Raw genomic sequence first — 18,010 nt, forward strand, 5'->3', positions numbered from 1 at the left:
CCACACTCATCCTCCCACCTCCCCCTGAGAGCTGGGGTTTTATTCCTATTTAAGTTCTAATTATTATAATTAGTCTGAAAAGGATTTGGGAGTTGGGGGCTATGATATGCCATATAGACCCCTCAAGGCATCTTTCTGTACTAACTCATTATGACCAGTTCTAAACTTTACCATTTAATCTAGTCATTCAGTACCCAAGGTCACAACAGCTGAGACCCCCTGAGCATCAATCCACAGAGACTCCCACCTTCAGAGAACTACAATTAAAAGGTAAATAATTCCCTTGCTGCCTTCTCTGTGAGGCAATGCTATAAGTCAGAGAACGGAATCCAACCTCAGCCTAATTACTACTTCGGTAATTTACACAGTTGCAATGAAAAAGTTGGCAAACGCTTTTTCATTTATCAAAACAGAAAGACAAGGCCAGATACAGTTCATTTCAGACTGGACTTAGCAAGACAGCCTTACAACAGCCAAGTGGCAAACTTTGTTTGTCTCTATCACTCAAACTCCAAGAAATTCTTAAGATCTACACTCCAAGAAAGTCAAATCATCATCACCAGAACACGCAGGCCACAGAAACAAGTATTCTTCACCACACTAATTAAGGATGCAATCCTTTTCTTTGTTTATTCCATCACAAGACTTCTGTTGAATCAATACAGTACAAGTTTTAAATTACTTCAATCAGGCTGTGAATAAAAGGATTCGAAACACTCCAAGCTGAATTGAAGTATGAGCAATTCTCAAAAATACCATCACCCAAATTGACAGATTTCAAGAAATTCAACAGATGCTGCTATTTCCTGAATGAGAGCAGCCTCCAGGCCTGAAAACTGTAAAGCACAGCTTTGAATTTCACAGAAAAGAGCATGAAATGGTATTAAGCAAAATAGTTTATTACAGTGCCAGCAGCTGGAGTCCAGCTCAGTGTCAGAATATGGAGGAGGAGGCAGTTTCAAATACTTCCGACGCTGATTTTTTTGAAAGATAAGTGAATGACATCTGCAAATCAGAAAGATGCATCCACATTTCTACCAACAAAATACACCATGCAATAATGTAATACTTGCTAATTATACATGCCATTAACCACAAATACAAAACTCAGTACCTGAATTCTTAGTAAAAGGTGGCTCTTTGAATCAGAATTTAGAAAGTGTGAGTTATAATGTAAAACAATTTCTAGACAAATAAATCCAAATTCATGACATAAAAAAATAAATTGGTAAACAAAACATCTTCCGGATATGTTTTTTTTTAATGAACAAATCCCAGCTTAGTACCCATTATAATATTTTAAGTCTATCACAATGCAGCACATCAACTTTCCATACTGGTTTGGTAGTAAATACTCACATTGTCCTTGAAGATTTGAAAACTCTAAATCTTTGATTGCAAGCAAGTGCATCTAGAGAAGCGGGAAAAACCCGCTATATATTTGTTCTCATTTTCTGATAGAACTGTGTCTGCCAATTCTTCAGCCTGAAAGCAACCTGAATCTCTACCCTGGGAGCGTGGGTGTAGCAGTTTCAGCACTCTTCCTAACCATACCATGTCCCCCTAACCAGCACACACAATTAAGCATGATAGGTAATCTTTGCTCTGAAGCAGGGTCCACAAAATGAATTCTCTTACTCCCAGCCAACATTAGTATCACACTAGGGACCAATATGAAGAAGTTTGCACTGTTGCTGTCTGAGCTCTGTGTTTGCAGGTGACAAATAGACTTCAATTTCTAATGTTGCTGGGTCAGAAATAGCCTTCTAATTTTCCTAAATTAAATTACAGGCTACTGTTGTATTTGTAGCCAGGTACATTAACTACAGAAGCAACATTTGAGCAGCTGATGTTTCCTCCTCTAAGAAAATAAACTGGGAGAGAAAGTTGAAGGACAAAGGCGGGAGAGTAGGTCAAATACTGCTGCCTTAATCTGGACATCAAGATGCTTTTGTAGCTGTTCAAATGGCTGAGGCCCCATATAAGAACTGTGGCAAGACTAAAGATTAGTCTCGACTATTGTGTTACTTACAGTTCCTGAAAGTCAGTTTCTACTGGTGGCCACTCAGCTTTAACTACATTGCCAGACACATACAGACCTCTGGGGGCATCATTTAGGTGAGAAAACAGTTTTGTTTCCAACTATTGATTGAGAACATTGCATGTCGGGGGCTGCTCAAAGCTTTCCAGCACCATAGGCAAAAGTTAATTTCCCCTCCTAAAGGATGAGGAACACAACAATATATTTTGTATCTACCACTGGCAGCAGCAAAAAGCCACAGAAGAGTGGTGGAGCCCGGGAGGATGCAGAGCGCTCCAGGGAGGGTTGCCAGAGCTCTCCAATCTCCAAACTGCTTCCCTCCTCCTGCTAAGGACACTGACCCTGAGAAATTCAAACCCCAACGATGGTGGTTAGAAGATATACAGGCAAGAATCAAGCTGCCCTGTGCCTGGGATAAGAGGCCATGATCCCCAGCCCCTTCAAGACTACGTTTTCCTTTTCCTCTTCCACCACCAGTACCCAGAGAGATGCCTGCTCCATCTGCCCAACTCCCAACTGAGTCCCTCCACACTTCCATCCTCTCTCCTCCTCAAGGAAGGCACAAGTCCCTCTAGCCCATCTCCCTCTTCTCATTTTATCTCCCCAAGATGTAGAACCCATTCTTCCCTCAAGACATACAGGCTTGTGCTGACACATAGAACAGCCAGCTCTGTCCAACCCTGCCTGCCTTCAGCCTTCCCCCTCTAAGCAGCAGCAAAATCATGAGCTTGGGGGGAAAGGAGGAGAGTGTGGGTTCCCTCTCCTCCACCTGGCCCCATTCTGGTGGGAAGCCTGGTTGAACACAGGCTACTAAGTCACAGCTCTCCTGAGCACCCGAGGGCTACAGGGAGCACCCTGCCCATGCCCTGGGCACAACACACTGCACTTTTCAGTGACTGCTTGAAAGCAAAGGGTTGTTTCCCTCCAGAAGTTGCATGCAAAATGCCCAGCAGGCGCAGAGGACTCAATCAGACTACAACTATAAATTGAAGGGCAAAATTAAGGTGCCAAGTCTTTGATTTGTATTCCTGGCAGTGACATGGGAAGCTGCATTTTTTTTCCCCCATACGTGGCTTTTACAGGAGGTTTTACTTTAAATCAGAAGACAAACATGGAGAAAAATATTCCAACTGAAGCTTGTTTATAGTGTGTTTTCCCAGGCTTCATCCCCTCTTGTACTTAAAGGTCACCTCAACAAGAACTGCACAGCTTCACTCCCAGGTCTTTTTTTTGAAGTGCTAAGACGAATCTACGCCATGTAATACTGTAAAAATACCACCTTCCTCTAACAATGTGGTTAAGTTCTCATTTCATAACAAATACATTATTTAATCTCTCGGGTCTGATATCTAGCATATCCCATAATCATATAAAGTCACAAGTCTCCCCTACAAAGCTCCTCTCAGTACACTGGATCCCATACCTGTTAGTTCATAGCTCTTCCTATAGCCCTGGGAAAGGCCCATTGCTATTGATGCCTACATCCCAGTTGAAGCACTTCCCTTTGAGCTACTCTGTTTCATCAAGCTATTAGGTGACCTGAAGTCCCTGGGAGCCCCAGATTAGTGAATCCAGATTTTTGCATGAGTATTTTATTCCTGACGTTCCACCATCTGAGAGATGGACGCAGGTGAATGATTTTTCTACTGTGTCAAAAGATGTACTAGTTAATTTAATGCATTTCTACAGAGTCATATTTATTCCTCTCCACGAATAGCCACCACACATGAACACCACTGACATGCTTCCGTTCTCCTTGTGACCTCTGGCAGCCAACCCCTCCTCAAACCTGCCCACCATCGTGAGCAGGTGGCTCTGAATCCAGCGCAGCAGGACAGTGTTCAGAATCACAGAATCACAGAATCTGCTAGGTTGGAAGGGACCTTAAAGATCATCTTGTCCAACCGTCAACCTAACTGACAAAAATAGACACCCACACAACAAACAAGGAGCATCATCACTAAACCAGACCTCCCAGCACTTCATCAGGGGGAGGGGTAGGGGAGGACTTTGTAGAGTAGGGTAGATGGTTGGACTCGATGATCCCAAGGGTCTCTTCCAACCTCAATGATTCTATGATTCTATGATCAACACGTCTTTTGAACACCTCCAGGGATGGTGCCTCAACCACCTCCCTGGGCAGCCCATTCCAATGGCTGAGAACCCTTTCAGTGAAAAAATTTTTCTTAATATCCAGCCTGAACCTCCCCTGGTGCAACTTGAGGCCATTTCCTCTTGTCCTGTCGCCTGTGACTTGAGAAAAGAGACCGACCCCCACCTCTCTACACCCTCCTTTCAGGGAGTTGTAGAGAGCAATAAGGTCTCCCCTCAGCCTCCTCTTCTCCAGGCTGAAATGCAGGGATGGAAGCACCTGCTAAGGGGCTCCATGCACCACCTCGCCGCTGGCTGCCTCAGTGCTGCTCTCACTTCCCACATATCTCGTTATCTCTCTGCCCCTTAACTTATCCTTTGGAGGTTACTTAAAGAAGTAGTGATCGCAGCACTTGACGATGATGAAATGGAAGTAAATTAAAGCACTAACAAGAACGTATACAAACACAGAGAAGAGGATCCCTAACTGGACATGAAAGAAGCTGCAAATTCTGCTTTCAGAAAGCAGGAATACCCTCCTACACCTCTTCCACACCTAGAGTTTTGCTAATTTTTCTCCTCTAGTCAACAGGGGCTCCAGCTCTGACACTTAAACTGCCTGTGCTGTACCTTTGGTCCCAATCATATATGTAACAAGTCTCCAAAGCTTGCCATTTATAGTCCACTCTGAACATGCAGAGATTGCATATAAATCATCCTGAACATGCATATAACTGCTTATTTGTGCAATTTTGAAAACCTCTCTGAAAACAGGACCCTAAAAATACAGAAAATGACACTTTAATCCTTGCCAGCAGCCATATGCTACTTTCTAAACACCAAACCACAGACAGGAAAGCAAATGTATTACATACCCCATGATAGTAAAGACATTCTTCCATCAAAATGCTGGTTTATGGTGATTCAGCTGCAGATAAGGAGATAATACATTTATCTGATCATATAAACATGAACTGAGAAATTTGTTTCCAGAATGGATGCAAAGTAAAAAAAACATTTGTAATATTAATTTATTTTGAAAAAAAAGTTTTATAATCTAGTACATATACTGAAGGCTTTTATAGCCCCTCAAGTTTTCAATGAGGAAAACACATGCTGGGAACCTTTATGAGGCAACACAAACAGAAATGCAGCTGCTTAAATCATTCCCCTGTTCAAAATGCTTTTCTACAGTAAACAGTTTTACAATTGCCCTCAATTTCAGGCCTCTGTCCTGGTCAATTGAACATGGTTAAGCTGCTGCCACAGTTGGAGCAAGGTGGCCTTGCCCTGCTAGAGGGGTAACTGCTCAGTTAACACTTTCTGTCTGGTTGCCAGGACAGCACTCCATGGCACAACACAGTATAAGCCAGTTTATTTCTTCTGAATTCAGTAACTACCTATAACCCTCTCTAAAATCAGCCATTAGTAGACATTTTCATGTAGGACTGTTTATACTAAATTTTGGATAACAATGTTACTGTTGGGTATCTTCACTACCTTTCAGCTGCGATTCACCACCATCAGGACCTGTTTGCCTCAGCAGCCCAATTACTGTTAAAATCAGCATCCTTCTTTCCTCACCTTTATGAAATCTGGCTGACATGAGTTACAAGACTGTAGCCAGGGATGCTACAGGCCAGCTGGTCAGTAAAAGAGCAAAGACATTCGAGAGTCTTCAATACCAGTGAGTCATTCCAAGCATGCAGTGGAAAAAAAATAGGTACTTGATCTTTTCAACATTTAAACAGGATGAGGGAAAGGAGGAAAAAAAAAATTAACTGAATTTTGCATATACATAAAAGCTAATGGAAGAGAAGATCTAACTAGCCATAACATGTTTGGAACTGTCTTCATCATAGACATGACAATGATTATAGCTTCAACTAACTAAAAAATAGACAAACCTTTATTTTTCTCACAAATATACATAGACTGCCACAAGAGATTTCAGAATGTTAACTTACTAGTTCTGACACTTTTAACATTTAGTTTAAGTAAGTAAATTAACAGAGTCCTTGACACTGTGAAGAGCTTGAATAACAACCGGATAAAGCAGAAGGAAAGAAAAATTGCATGATTCCTAGCAAAACAAGATAAATGTTTATCATCGCTTAAGAAAAAATTGCTGCCTTGTATGATTTTAAGGACAGAAAATGATTCCTAGCAAAACAAGCTAAATGTTTACCTTTATCATTGCTTAAGAAAATATTGCTGCCTTGTATGATTTTAAGGACAGAATATAGTAAGTAAATGCAGCTTTCACAAGTATAACATGGCAATACATAGGCCATCACTTAAAACAAAGATTCTCATTGGGAACCAGCCTAAATCTCCATCATGCGTCCTTTTATCCCAGCTCCTAATTCCAAAGAGTCGTCAAGGATGTAGCGAGCCTTATCTAGAGCAGGTGTAACCTGTCAAGAGTATATTGAAGTACAAACCACAATGATTTACTTTGTGTATTTACCGTTTTGAAAAGAGCTGATCCTTCGACAACTGCCTCTGAGAATTTCACCCTCTGCCAAGTACACGGGTATCACTGACGCCAAGTGCTACGCTTCCCATACCTGAGGAAAGTAAAAAGTAGATAAATCAGCCTTTTCTTAAAGCTTGACAAAGGTGTGAATTTTAAGCAGTTGCTCCAGTTTTTTGATTCATTTTTGTAAGGATATAATTTCACAAGAAAATGGCGAGCCAAATCAAAATACAAATGCAGAATAATAATAATAACAATAAAGGAGCCAAAAGAACTTCAGATCTACTTCACCTCGAGGGCCGTGTTCAGTTCTGGGCCCCTACTCTAGTTTTCTGATTCATTTTTGTAAGGATAAAATTTCACAAGAAAATTGTGAGGCAAATCAAAACACAAATGCAGAATAATTAAAAAAAAAAAAAAGGAGCCAAAAGAGCTTCTGAGCTACTTCACCTCGAGGGCTGTGTTCAGTTCTGGGCCCCTCACCACAGGAAGGACATGCTGGAGCATTTCCAGAAGAGAGCCACCAAGCTGGTGAGGGGTCTGGAGAACAAGTCCTACAAGGAGAGGCTGAGGGAACTGGGCATGTTTAGTTTGGAGAAGAGGAGGCTGAGGGGAGACCTCATTGCCCTCTGCAACTCCCTGACAGGAGGGTGTAGAGAGGTGGGGGTTGGCCTCTTCTCCCAAGGGAATAATGACAGGAGCAGAGGAAATGGTCTGAAGTTGGGGCAGGGGAGGTTTAGATTAGATATTGGGAAGAATTACTTTCCTGAGAGGGTGGTCAGGCACTGGAACAGCCTGCCCAGGGAGGTGGTGGAGTCACCAGCCCTGGAAATATTTAAGAAACGTGTAGATGTGGCTCTTCAGGGCATGTTCTAGGCCCAAGATTATTGGTTTGTGGGTGGGTGTGATGTGGTGGGGTGTTGTGTCTTGTGAGGTTTTTTTGCTTGTTTGGTTGGTTGGTTTTTTTAAGGTTGGACTCGATCTCAGAGGTCCCTTCCAACCATGGCGATTCTGTGGTTCTGTGATGCCGATTTCATGCATGGCTGAGGATAGATGGAGGCTGTGCAGGGTCAGGAAGGTTTTACAACGTAGATGATGTTGTAGAGAGGAGAATGTTTATCTTTGTATAACAAAACTGTACTTCTATAGCATTCATGGGTTTTAATGTGTGTAAAGCACCTGGTAAAATAGGTGCATGAAAACTGAGTGTAATATCATCAATCACAGGGATTTAGAGACTTGCATGAGAAGAAAGAGTGAAGAATATAATGTGTTTGCCTTTAAACAACCATTATAGCACCCTCTCCATATGCAACATTGCCTCATTTGCCTCCACACCTAAATCTCTCATTTATTGTCAAACTAATGCTTCCTTCTTGGGAAAGATATCACAAAAGGAATTACAATTTCTCCTCTTTGACTACTGCTTTCTTTTTTGGGGAGATGGACTGAATCTGGCTCTCCAGTTTCTGTGACATCAGGTCCTGATGTCCTAAAGTAGCAGATCTGCATCCCTTGGGAAACAATGACACTCTCAGGCATTTACCTCCTGTGGTTGCTTGTGAATACAAAAGGTAAGTGGTTCTTCTTTAAAAAAAAAAAAAAAAGAAAAAAATTTCCGGTGTATCTGCCCACTTCTGTGAGTGTAAAGAGCAGCACACCAATAAGGTAGGTCCAGTGTATCTGCCCACTTCTGTCAGTGTAAAGAGCAGCACACCAATAAGGTAGGCAGCTTCAAAATGCCTATTTATTCTGCTATTCAATTTAAAATACATACTAAAAAGGATTACACATCTTACACGGACGTTTACCTTGGACCTTGGCTGATACCAGCAAGCTGTTAAGTGCTGCTCTAGTATATTTAAAGCATTTAAAAACCTTGTACGCTTTACAGACATTATGACCACTCAAACCATTCAGAGTCTGATGACTCTGAACACCCAACAGGATTTATAACTCTGCAGCAAAGGGCTGCTAAGGACCGAACGTTCCTCCCTCTCTCCCCACACCTCACATGGAACAAATTCCTTTTCCACACACCCCACACGTGCCTCAGGACACCTTGACGTTTGCCATTTTTAGTTACACACCACCCGTCTAAACTAAACATTACAAACACATTTCCAACTAATAAAGATACATCAACATTAGAGAAAAATCGTTATGGGGGTGCTGGAAATAACCGTAAGAACCCCCAGTGCTATAAACACCCAAACTGCAGAATTAACCATAAACATACAAATAAACAGCCTTTACCAGCATGGAAATGAACTGTTTTGATTCACAGAAAACATTAACTATGCCCCTTAATGTGGGATGACCAATTTGGAGACATTAATGTTGGAACAGAGTTGGTGGCTGTTTTGAGAAATGGCTTCTGTTAAAAAAACACAGAAACAACAAAAAAAAAACCCCACACCAACCAAAACAACAAAAAAACAACAAACTTTTTTATCCTCTCTCCTTTTTTCAGACCAGATGGAGGTGGCAGACAGTTTGGAAGAAAGCACTTTTACATAAAATGATCTGAGGAAAAAATATTATTAATTAAACCCCTGCAGAAGATGAAAGCTCCACTTCTCGAGAACAATCCAAAGTTATGTCCTTTGTTCCCTGCACAGCTTATAAATATTCTTTAAACAGGACAGATGAGAGGATTCTGTTTTACAGTAAAACTAAGACTGTGAGGGAAGAAAGTCATCTGACCTGGGGAACTAAATGTTCTGAAAGACATGTGCTTAATTAATTTTAATCTGTAAACTGAATTTACTCTCTAGTTTAAAGGGAGTTTTTTTGAATTATAAAAGCTTAGTATTATTCACATATAAAAGAGAGGTTGGTCAGCCCTAATTTACGTGCAAAACTCAATTCATCCCAAAGTATGAAATCATGACCAGTTCTTAGGTATACATTTCCCTCCAACCCCAATTCGAGTACACCCTTGTAGCATTTTCTTCTTGTGAGGAATGCATGCAAATTCCTTCCTGTTTGCAACAGGAATTTAAAGGGTGGCTGCCAGTGGTGAGCAGGATTTAAAACACAGTAATAGGAAAAAGGTCAATTCCGTATCAACTGTCCTGCAATTGAAGCTACAAGAGAGGCCTGTAATTTGACCAAGTAATTAATACCACCGTTTGGTATGGCTGAGCTTAATTCTAAGTGTTGTCCTATTTTATTACGATTTCATATTTAAATTAATTGGAGGGACTATCTTAAACATTTAGTTTGTCATTGTAGGAGCTGCCGAAAATGGCTTAGCCTTTAAAAAAAAAAAAAAAAAGCTGTATGTGACTCTGACTTGTATTGACAGTGAAAAGTAAGGGAAGGTACCACCTAACCAAGTGAACCAAGAGGTCAACCCAAGTATATCTGGTCTCAGAGAGGTTCTAGTGAAACCAGTTCGGTGACCATCTGTCCAACTCTGTCTGCTTCCTGTGGTCATCAACCCAAAGAGCAGGTTCAGACAGGGGAGATTATAACACGTGTGCCATTTTTATGAGGATTGATTTACCAGATTAAGAGACATAATCCATTTTCCTTATTACAATAATTGCACTGAATCAGAAGAGCATCCCCCCTCTGCTTTATTGACACAGTCCTTCAAATCTAAATTATAGTTTTAGAAATTATTCCTGAACAGTAAAATATTAGTTTTTCTTCTGTCTTTCATTTTAATGTAATTAAGAGATAATGTCAACGGAACAGAACCTTACCAGGAGATAATGATCTCATGCTGACAGGCAAATAGTAAGGTGAAAAAAGCATTTAGTGAAAGCATATTTTTTCAATCCAGTGATTTAAATTATTACTATACCAACTGATTAGCATCTAGGTACAACAGGCCAACAGATTGGTGAAGGGACAAAGCTGGTACCATAAACATTTGTCAATTCTCATTCTTACTGTCTTTGGAGATTGCCTGTAGCAGCCAGGGTGAATACTTTCTTCCACCCCTGGAACATTTTTTCTTCACACATGCAGGCATCTAGTAAGTTCAAACGGCAGAAACTAAGCATCTGGTCATCAAAGCACCAACTTGATGATTACCAAATTTCTGCATTCTTACATTCGAAAAGAGAAGGACTCTTGGGTACCCTGGCCCTGCCTCCCAGCTCCCCAGAGACAGCCCAAGTGACCCATCTTTTGAACTTGCATCCTGACAGCACTTCACAGGACATGCAGAGTCACCAAGGGGACAGCCCTGCTCTTTTTGAACCATTTTTTTATTACTAGTTTTCATGCAATTTCTGAAGATCCTGAGGTTTTCCCTCAACATGTCAATAGGACACCTTTTCCCTATTCAGTACAATAAAACACCCACTGCAGCTGCTGCTACCACAAGCTCACTTTTATCCTTAAGCCACCACCAGTTCAATTGCTTTTCTCACTAAGTCAGCCTTGAATATTTTTTTTTTTTCAATTATCAGAAATTCACTAAAAGGCCCGGTGCTTATCTATAAATAAGACACAAGAGACAATGCTCTGTCCCATGCACTGGCTACCAGGGCAATAGGAAATGTAGCAGGTCCCTTTAGGAAGCCTGCCAAATATCAATAAAAGTTCTCTCAGCATGGTGCTCACCATCATTCCTCTTATGAGGTCGGTTCTTCTACAGCACCTGATCCACAGTGCTCAGTGTGTTCAATATCAGTATGATATTTAATATCCTACTGGAAGAAAGACTCTAAGACCTACCAGTATCATGGAGAATCAGATCTTTACTTGAATATTCAGCTTCTGCCATAAAGGACTCAGCAGATTAAAGAAAGTGATGATTCATTCCTTGGTCTTCAGCTTCTTGTGTGTAGTTTGTAATAGTAACACCAGCTTCTCAACTTTTCAAACCTGTGGGCAAAGCAGCGAGTGGGCAGATGAGTTCTTAGTGACATGGATGTGTTTTCATTTCTTAGACACCATATGTAGGTATTTGTGACGAAAGTTGTTTCCACCTTTGATAACTGACATGTATTTGTCACTACATAGTCATCTTTCAACAGCTGTGGTTATAGTGGACCCTACATGTTGTCCACATTTAGACAGGCAGGAAATGGCCTAAAACAGTGATGATTAAGATCAAAATAAAAATAAAAAATAATTTAAAAGACCCCCAAAAACAGAACTGTATAAAAAGCAAATTGAGACCAGTAAGAAAAAATGCTTAAAGCATAAAGCATCAATTATAGCTATAAAAGTAGAACCAAACAGCACTAGTGCTGTGGTATTAGGTACACAGAGGTAGAAGAAAAGATTTAATATTCAATAGCAGTCGACAAAATGGGAGCACACAATATTTTGTGCAAGGACACAAGCCAGTATTCTTCTTGGATGAATTACAGGGAAAGTGAATATTAAGTAGGCACTAATAGCATTGCCCTGCTTAGTGATACACTACAGCTGGCTCAGGTGCTTGGAGTTTAGGAAAAGTGTTTAAAATATTAGAGAAAAATACAAAGAGGCAATAGAGGAATTAGAGGGTAAGATGTGTGAGGAGAGACTGCGGGAGCTAAACTTACATAGTCTCAAAGAGAGAAGACTCAGGGGGCCTCAATCACAGTCTATAAATACCTTCAAGGTAATAATATAAATGAAGGAAGGGAATTCTCTGGTCTCAGAAGATAGCAGGACAAGGAGCAATGGCCTGGAGCTAAGGAAGCAGGAGCGTGGGGCAGGTTCTAGGGAACAGTTCTTCACTCTGGCCTCCACCGCGCCAGATGAATCCACTGCAGGGAGGAGGAACTGCTCTCCTTCCACCGACTCCAGGGCACGTTGCCCACACACACACACACACACACGCTGCACTCCATGCAGCCAAGGCAGTGCTAATAAGCCACAGACCCCCCCAGAACCTGTGCAGCACCAAGTCATACATCAGCACGGACAAAGAGCCTTCCTGCAAGTGCATGGAGTGATTTTAGAATGAAGGCATTCATTAACCCGGCCCCACTTTTGTGAGCAGAGAAACAGCATCGCATTTCTCCACGGCTGCCCGTCACTACACTGGGATTTTTCTCCTTCTTAGAGCACTGCTACAAAGGCTGGTTTTGCACATTCTGCAAAGGGTGAATAGAGCTCCAACCACATATTAGCTAGTACACGTGGCGATTTGACTTCCACTTGGTTCAGTGGAGAACAAAAATTCAGAGCATTGTACTAGTTAAACAGAATGAGTCCTCCTGTGGCTTATCTGCTCCTAGGATACATCCATATGCAGAAACAGTAAAAAAACATGACTCCTCTATTTTTCAAGGAAAATCTTTTTCTTGGGAAAAGACTATCCCAGTATTTTCATCTTTTGCACTAGTTTATAACCAAATCCCAATTTCAGGTTCTCTGGCTTATTTCTTATCCTCTTGTTCATCTGCGATTGTGATGGTGGCAATTCACGAGCCCCATAGCCAAGAAGACAGCAAATTCTGCAGATGCAGATAGGCACCTGCAGCCAGCAGAGGCCAAAGCACTAAAAATGAGGAAAGACTATAGAGACTGTGACGATAACTTGAAGCTTCTGGAGTGGCTTGACTGACTGGCATGGCTGGGGGCAGAACAAGAAAGCAATCCAGAGAACATAAGCAAAGCACAGCAAAAAACAATCATAGGAGCAGTCTCAAGTACTATGCAAAGGGTTCAAACACGAAGAGTAAAGGAAAACATTTCTTACTCCAGTGACCCACAAAGAAAGGGGTCAGAACAGAGTTTCTGTACAGAGATCTATTCGTTTTAAAAGGTGGGGTTTGAGCTACTGTGTCCCCCAAGTAAATACTGTAATTCTAAAAAAAAAAAAAAAGATTTGAGCTACTGTTACGACAGTTATGTTTCAGTGTTTTAAAACCCGATTTCTACATTTATAATTGAGCATACATAGCAGTATTAGCTCCAGTGAGGGCTTCCCAGCTCATATTTGCGTGCTGCAAATTACAACTTAAATATACTAAAGTATATATTTGTGCAAGCCACCATACTACATATTGACTGAAAGGCTAGGCAGCTTTGTAAACACACACTGAAAAAATTATCTGCCTTATTTGTGTGTTGTCAGGAGACTGGAATCACTTCTGGGTAAATAAGATGCATTTTTAAAAGTATCTAATTATGTACAGTATTTAACTTGAAAGACCTGTAGCCATTTTGGCCTCTTAGGAAAAAGAGCATACATGTTTTATAACTCTAAAATAATGATTTCTAGTAAAATATTAGGAAATATTACAGCCTTTAAAAAATTACATAGTCCAAATTAGAAAGACTACATCAAGGCAAGGCACACAGAGCATCTATGAGAGTTTGGTTGGTAACGTTTCTGTAACAGCAATTGTTTTCCTACGACTTTTATTTTTTTTAATGGAAGTAAAAGAAAAATAACTTTTTCTTCATTTATTCTGAAGCACTGGAAGAAAATCTCTAGTCTTGGTACCTATCAGAACATGGTATCAGTGACCACTATTATAATCTATACTTAGCAAATCCCAGAGCTTTTCAATACCCAACTCTGTAGTAGCTCTTAACAAAGGGCAGTTTTATTTTTTCAAATACCCATCACCAAATGCATGTCTGTCATAAGTAGTTGCTCTGGAAAAAAGATGGCAAGAAAACAAGCAAGCATTTTAAGGTAAAAAACATTGACCCATTATTAGAGGTCTTTGGTTTTATTATTATGCAATCCTGCTCAAAACCAGCAGGGACCCAGAGCCCATCAAGTGACGCAAACTGATGCAGAGCTATGTCACTGTCCTTTGACATCCATTACTACCCATCCTTCTCCTTGGAGTGGTATCCTCTGTGCGTCCAGATTGGATTTTTATTTAAGACACATCTCTAAATTGACATCTATATTCAGAGGCTACCTATGTCTGCCCTCTACAGCACAGGGCACATTTCTCAAAACTGGGAAAAAAAGGAGAGGAACGAAATGGGGGGAAATGGAGAGACACAGAAAAAGAATATGGCCCAGTAAGTACTGAGGGAATCTCAGGCTCTAGAGACACACGTTCAACTCTCTGCTCTGCCAAATTCCCTGCATAATGCGAGGAAATCAATTAGTACCTTATCTGTGAAATGGGGATACTCAATTACACACAAGGGGATTATGAGACTAAATAAATAGTCACAAATTTCAAGTGATTTAGACAGTATAGAAGACAAAACAGTACCAACTAAGAGAGAAGCATATTAAGATTTCTATTCTACACATGCACACATGTACAACAAAATTACTCCAGTGATTTTACCGTCTTCAACAGAAAAAACTGCTCTACTCCACCAGTTTCAACTACCAATTTCAGTGGCCCAGAAAGCAGCTCTCATGTTCTGTTCCAAACGACCAGCACCTCCAGGATGGGTAGCAGCATAAAACAGGTTTAACATGGATAACAGTAGCTTACCCAGCCAAGAAACTACAGCAATGACTCCTTCCCTGCAGAAGTTATCAGAAATGGGAGAGAAGCTGTCGTCTCCTCAGCTTCCCAGGGATGAAACAGTTCCTGCATCTCCAGCTGACGAAAGCTGGAAGATTATCTCTGAAAGTGCTTGCAATGAGGACAAGTTTAACGAGAGACCTTAGGTCCAATCAGACCTGAAGAATTACTGAGCTGCAGATTAGACCATTGTTTCTGAAAAAGGAGACCATCTCCAAGATTTATAGTGAATAAAATAGGTGTAACGGGTGTCATTAAGAATGCACCAGCTCCCAACAGTGAGCATACAATGTCACGTGAGCTACTGTATTTAGCTGCTGGAGTTAGCCCGGGAACCAACCTACACACCACCATGTGCTGCTGCTGGCAAATGATCTTTTAATGGCAACAGCTATATGGGGTTGCTTCCATTCAGCTACTGCATTGCAAAATGATGATAAATGATAATGAGAAATTATTACAACTATCAGAAGTATTAGTAAATATTCCTACTGCTCGGTATTATAAATCTAGAGAAGTCTTTAAGGCTGATGTCAAGCCACGTGACATACACCATGCAGTTAATTTTACAGCTGATAACTTGGATTTTGGGAGCAAATTCAGCACTACTGGAGCAGAAGTTTAGTCATTATTTAGCATGCTATAACAATATGTAAGTCATCAATGAAGGAACTTAAAGCATATGATACAGTAGTATCTTGACTTTAAAAAAGTTGAGGATTGGTGCAGAGGGCACCAATTTTTCTTTCAAGCAATAAGAGTAATTTATGTCCTCTTGTTCTGTCACTCCACCTCCCATGGTAGAAGCACACTTGTGTTTTCAGTGAGAGCTTTTACAATCTTCTTTGAATCATTGCATAATTCAGGTTAGAGTGGATATCTAGAGAACATCTGGTGGAAAGAAAGAAGTATGTGCTCCTTTAAAGATGAAACCAAACCCCTCAAACCAAGCACCACCTCAACCCCTCATGAACCTGAGGAGGCCACGGTGATGACCTGGCCCAGCCAGTGATGCTTCCTGCTCCAGTAGTGCCATGGAGGGGGAGCTCTGGCTTTGTGTGGTTGTCCAACCTTTGCTTGCACCCTGTGCTCTTGGGGCACAGGTGGGATGCAGTGAGAATGCTTTCCAGATGGCTGAAAATTGTTTCCCTTAATAGTGTTGTCACTAGGGACTGAAATCTGAAGAGCCTCTGTACAGGATTTTTACCTGCCAAGAAAGGTCATTTATTAGAAATAAATCATGAAATTAATTATTTTTTTTTTTAAGAAGATGCCAAATACTCTGCTGACAAAACATTTCCCCTTTTCTTTGTTGATTTTTCTTTTTTTTTTTTTTTGGTCCCCTCAAACCAAGCACCACCTCAACCCCTCATGAACCTGAGGAGGCCACGGTGATGACCTGGCCCAGCCAGTGATGCTTCCTGCTCCAGTAGTGCCATGGAGGGGGAGCTCTGGCTTTGTGTGGTTGTCCAACCTTTGCTTGCACCCTGTGCTCTTGGGGCACAGGTGGGATGCAGTGAGAATGCTTTCCAGATGGCTGAAAATTGTTTCCCTTAATAGTGTTGTCACTAGGGACTGAAATCTGAAGAGCCTCTGTACAGGATTTTTACCTGCCAAGAAAGGTCATTTATTAGAAATAAATCATGAAATTAATTATTTTTTTTTTTAAGAAGATGCCAAATACTCTGCTGACAAAACATTTCCCCTTCTCTTTGTTGATTTTTCTTTTTTTTTGGTCTTTTTTCTTTTTTTCCCCATCTTTTTTCAGTCAGCTAGTAAACCATGCAGGCTGTTGGGGATTTGTTAGTGATCTGACTGCTCATTAAAATAATATAAAAATATAATTCAGAATTTTCAAGCACCAATAAATCAAACCAGGCATATTAATAGGTTACCTTTTTCTCCAAATACTGCTGAGGATGCTGCAGGCAGCCATCAACTTGAAATTATTTTTTTATTAAAGTAGGATGTGTGTGCCTACAGCACACAACTCAAGAAATGTCTCTAGTGAGGCAATATGAAACCATTCAGTGACAACTATGTTTGAAAGAGCCAACCAAAAATTACAAACCATTTGCAAGACGTTTTGTTGCGTTTTCTTGTGTGCAGGTATCTGGACCTATCTCAGAGCAATATTAACACTGCTGGAATTGTGTAAGGAGCCAGGAGCTCAGGTAGACCTTCGTCTTCACATGAGAGAATCCAAACTCAACATCAACACTGCCCTCTCCTCAAAGCCCCATACAGCACTATAGAGCCTAAATTCTCTCAACTACCATTTACTGTCATTAGATCAGCTTTTAATTACCTGAAGTTACGACAACAGCATATTGCATTAATTCCCATCTCTTTTGAGCCTTGAAAGCAACTCATGTTTTGATTACTTTTATTTATTTTAAGAAAGATCACCTCTCAGTCCATTACTGCAGGGCTCTGTAATTATTTCTTTAATCAGGAGGAGAAGCTGATAAAAGACATATTTAGAAAACAATATCCTTGCAAACTGAACTTAATTTTCAACGTGTTTTCAAACTATAGTAACTATTGGAAAAGGACAGTGTTCATTTAGTCTGAGATATGATATAACTAGCCAAAATTGGAAATACTTATTGTAAGGTTGTTTTCCATTTACCCCATGAATACAGATCACAGACCGGCTGCTTGGTACTAGAGAAACTCATCTGCTTTTACGCTTATTTCTGTCCCTGAACAGATTGGTCAAAGATACAGTTGTATCAGCAAGACCAAACCATAAGAGGGACCTCTAAGGGCAACTGAACTAACACAGCGACCTTTGCTGTGCCATGTCATGCATTTCCTGAGACAACACCTCCTGGTTTCCCTCTGATTAGTTGACATGACAGGTCCCGTTCTGTAACTTTAGAAATTTGTTCAGAATTAGACTCAGTACTTTATTTTATTGAGATTTTGCTTTTCTGGTCACCCTTTTCATAACTTCAAGCTGTAGATGCTGCTCTGCAAATGTCACTC

Source organism: Calidris pugnax, unplaced genomic scaffold, assembly GCF_001431845.1.
Source record: "Calidris pugnax isolate Ruff unplaced genomic scaffold, ASM143184v1 scaffold28, whole genome shotgun sequence".
Classification (NCBI taxonomy): domain Eukaryota; kingdom Metazoa; phylum Chordata; class Aves; order Charadriiformes; family Scolopacidae; genus Calidris; species Calidris pugnax.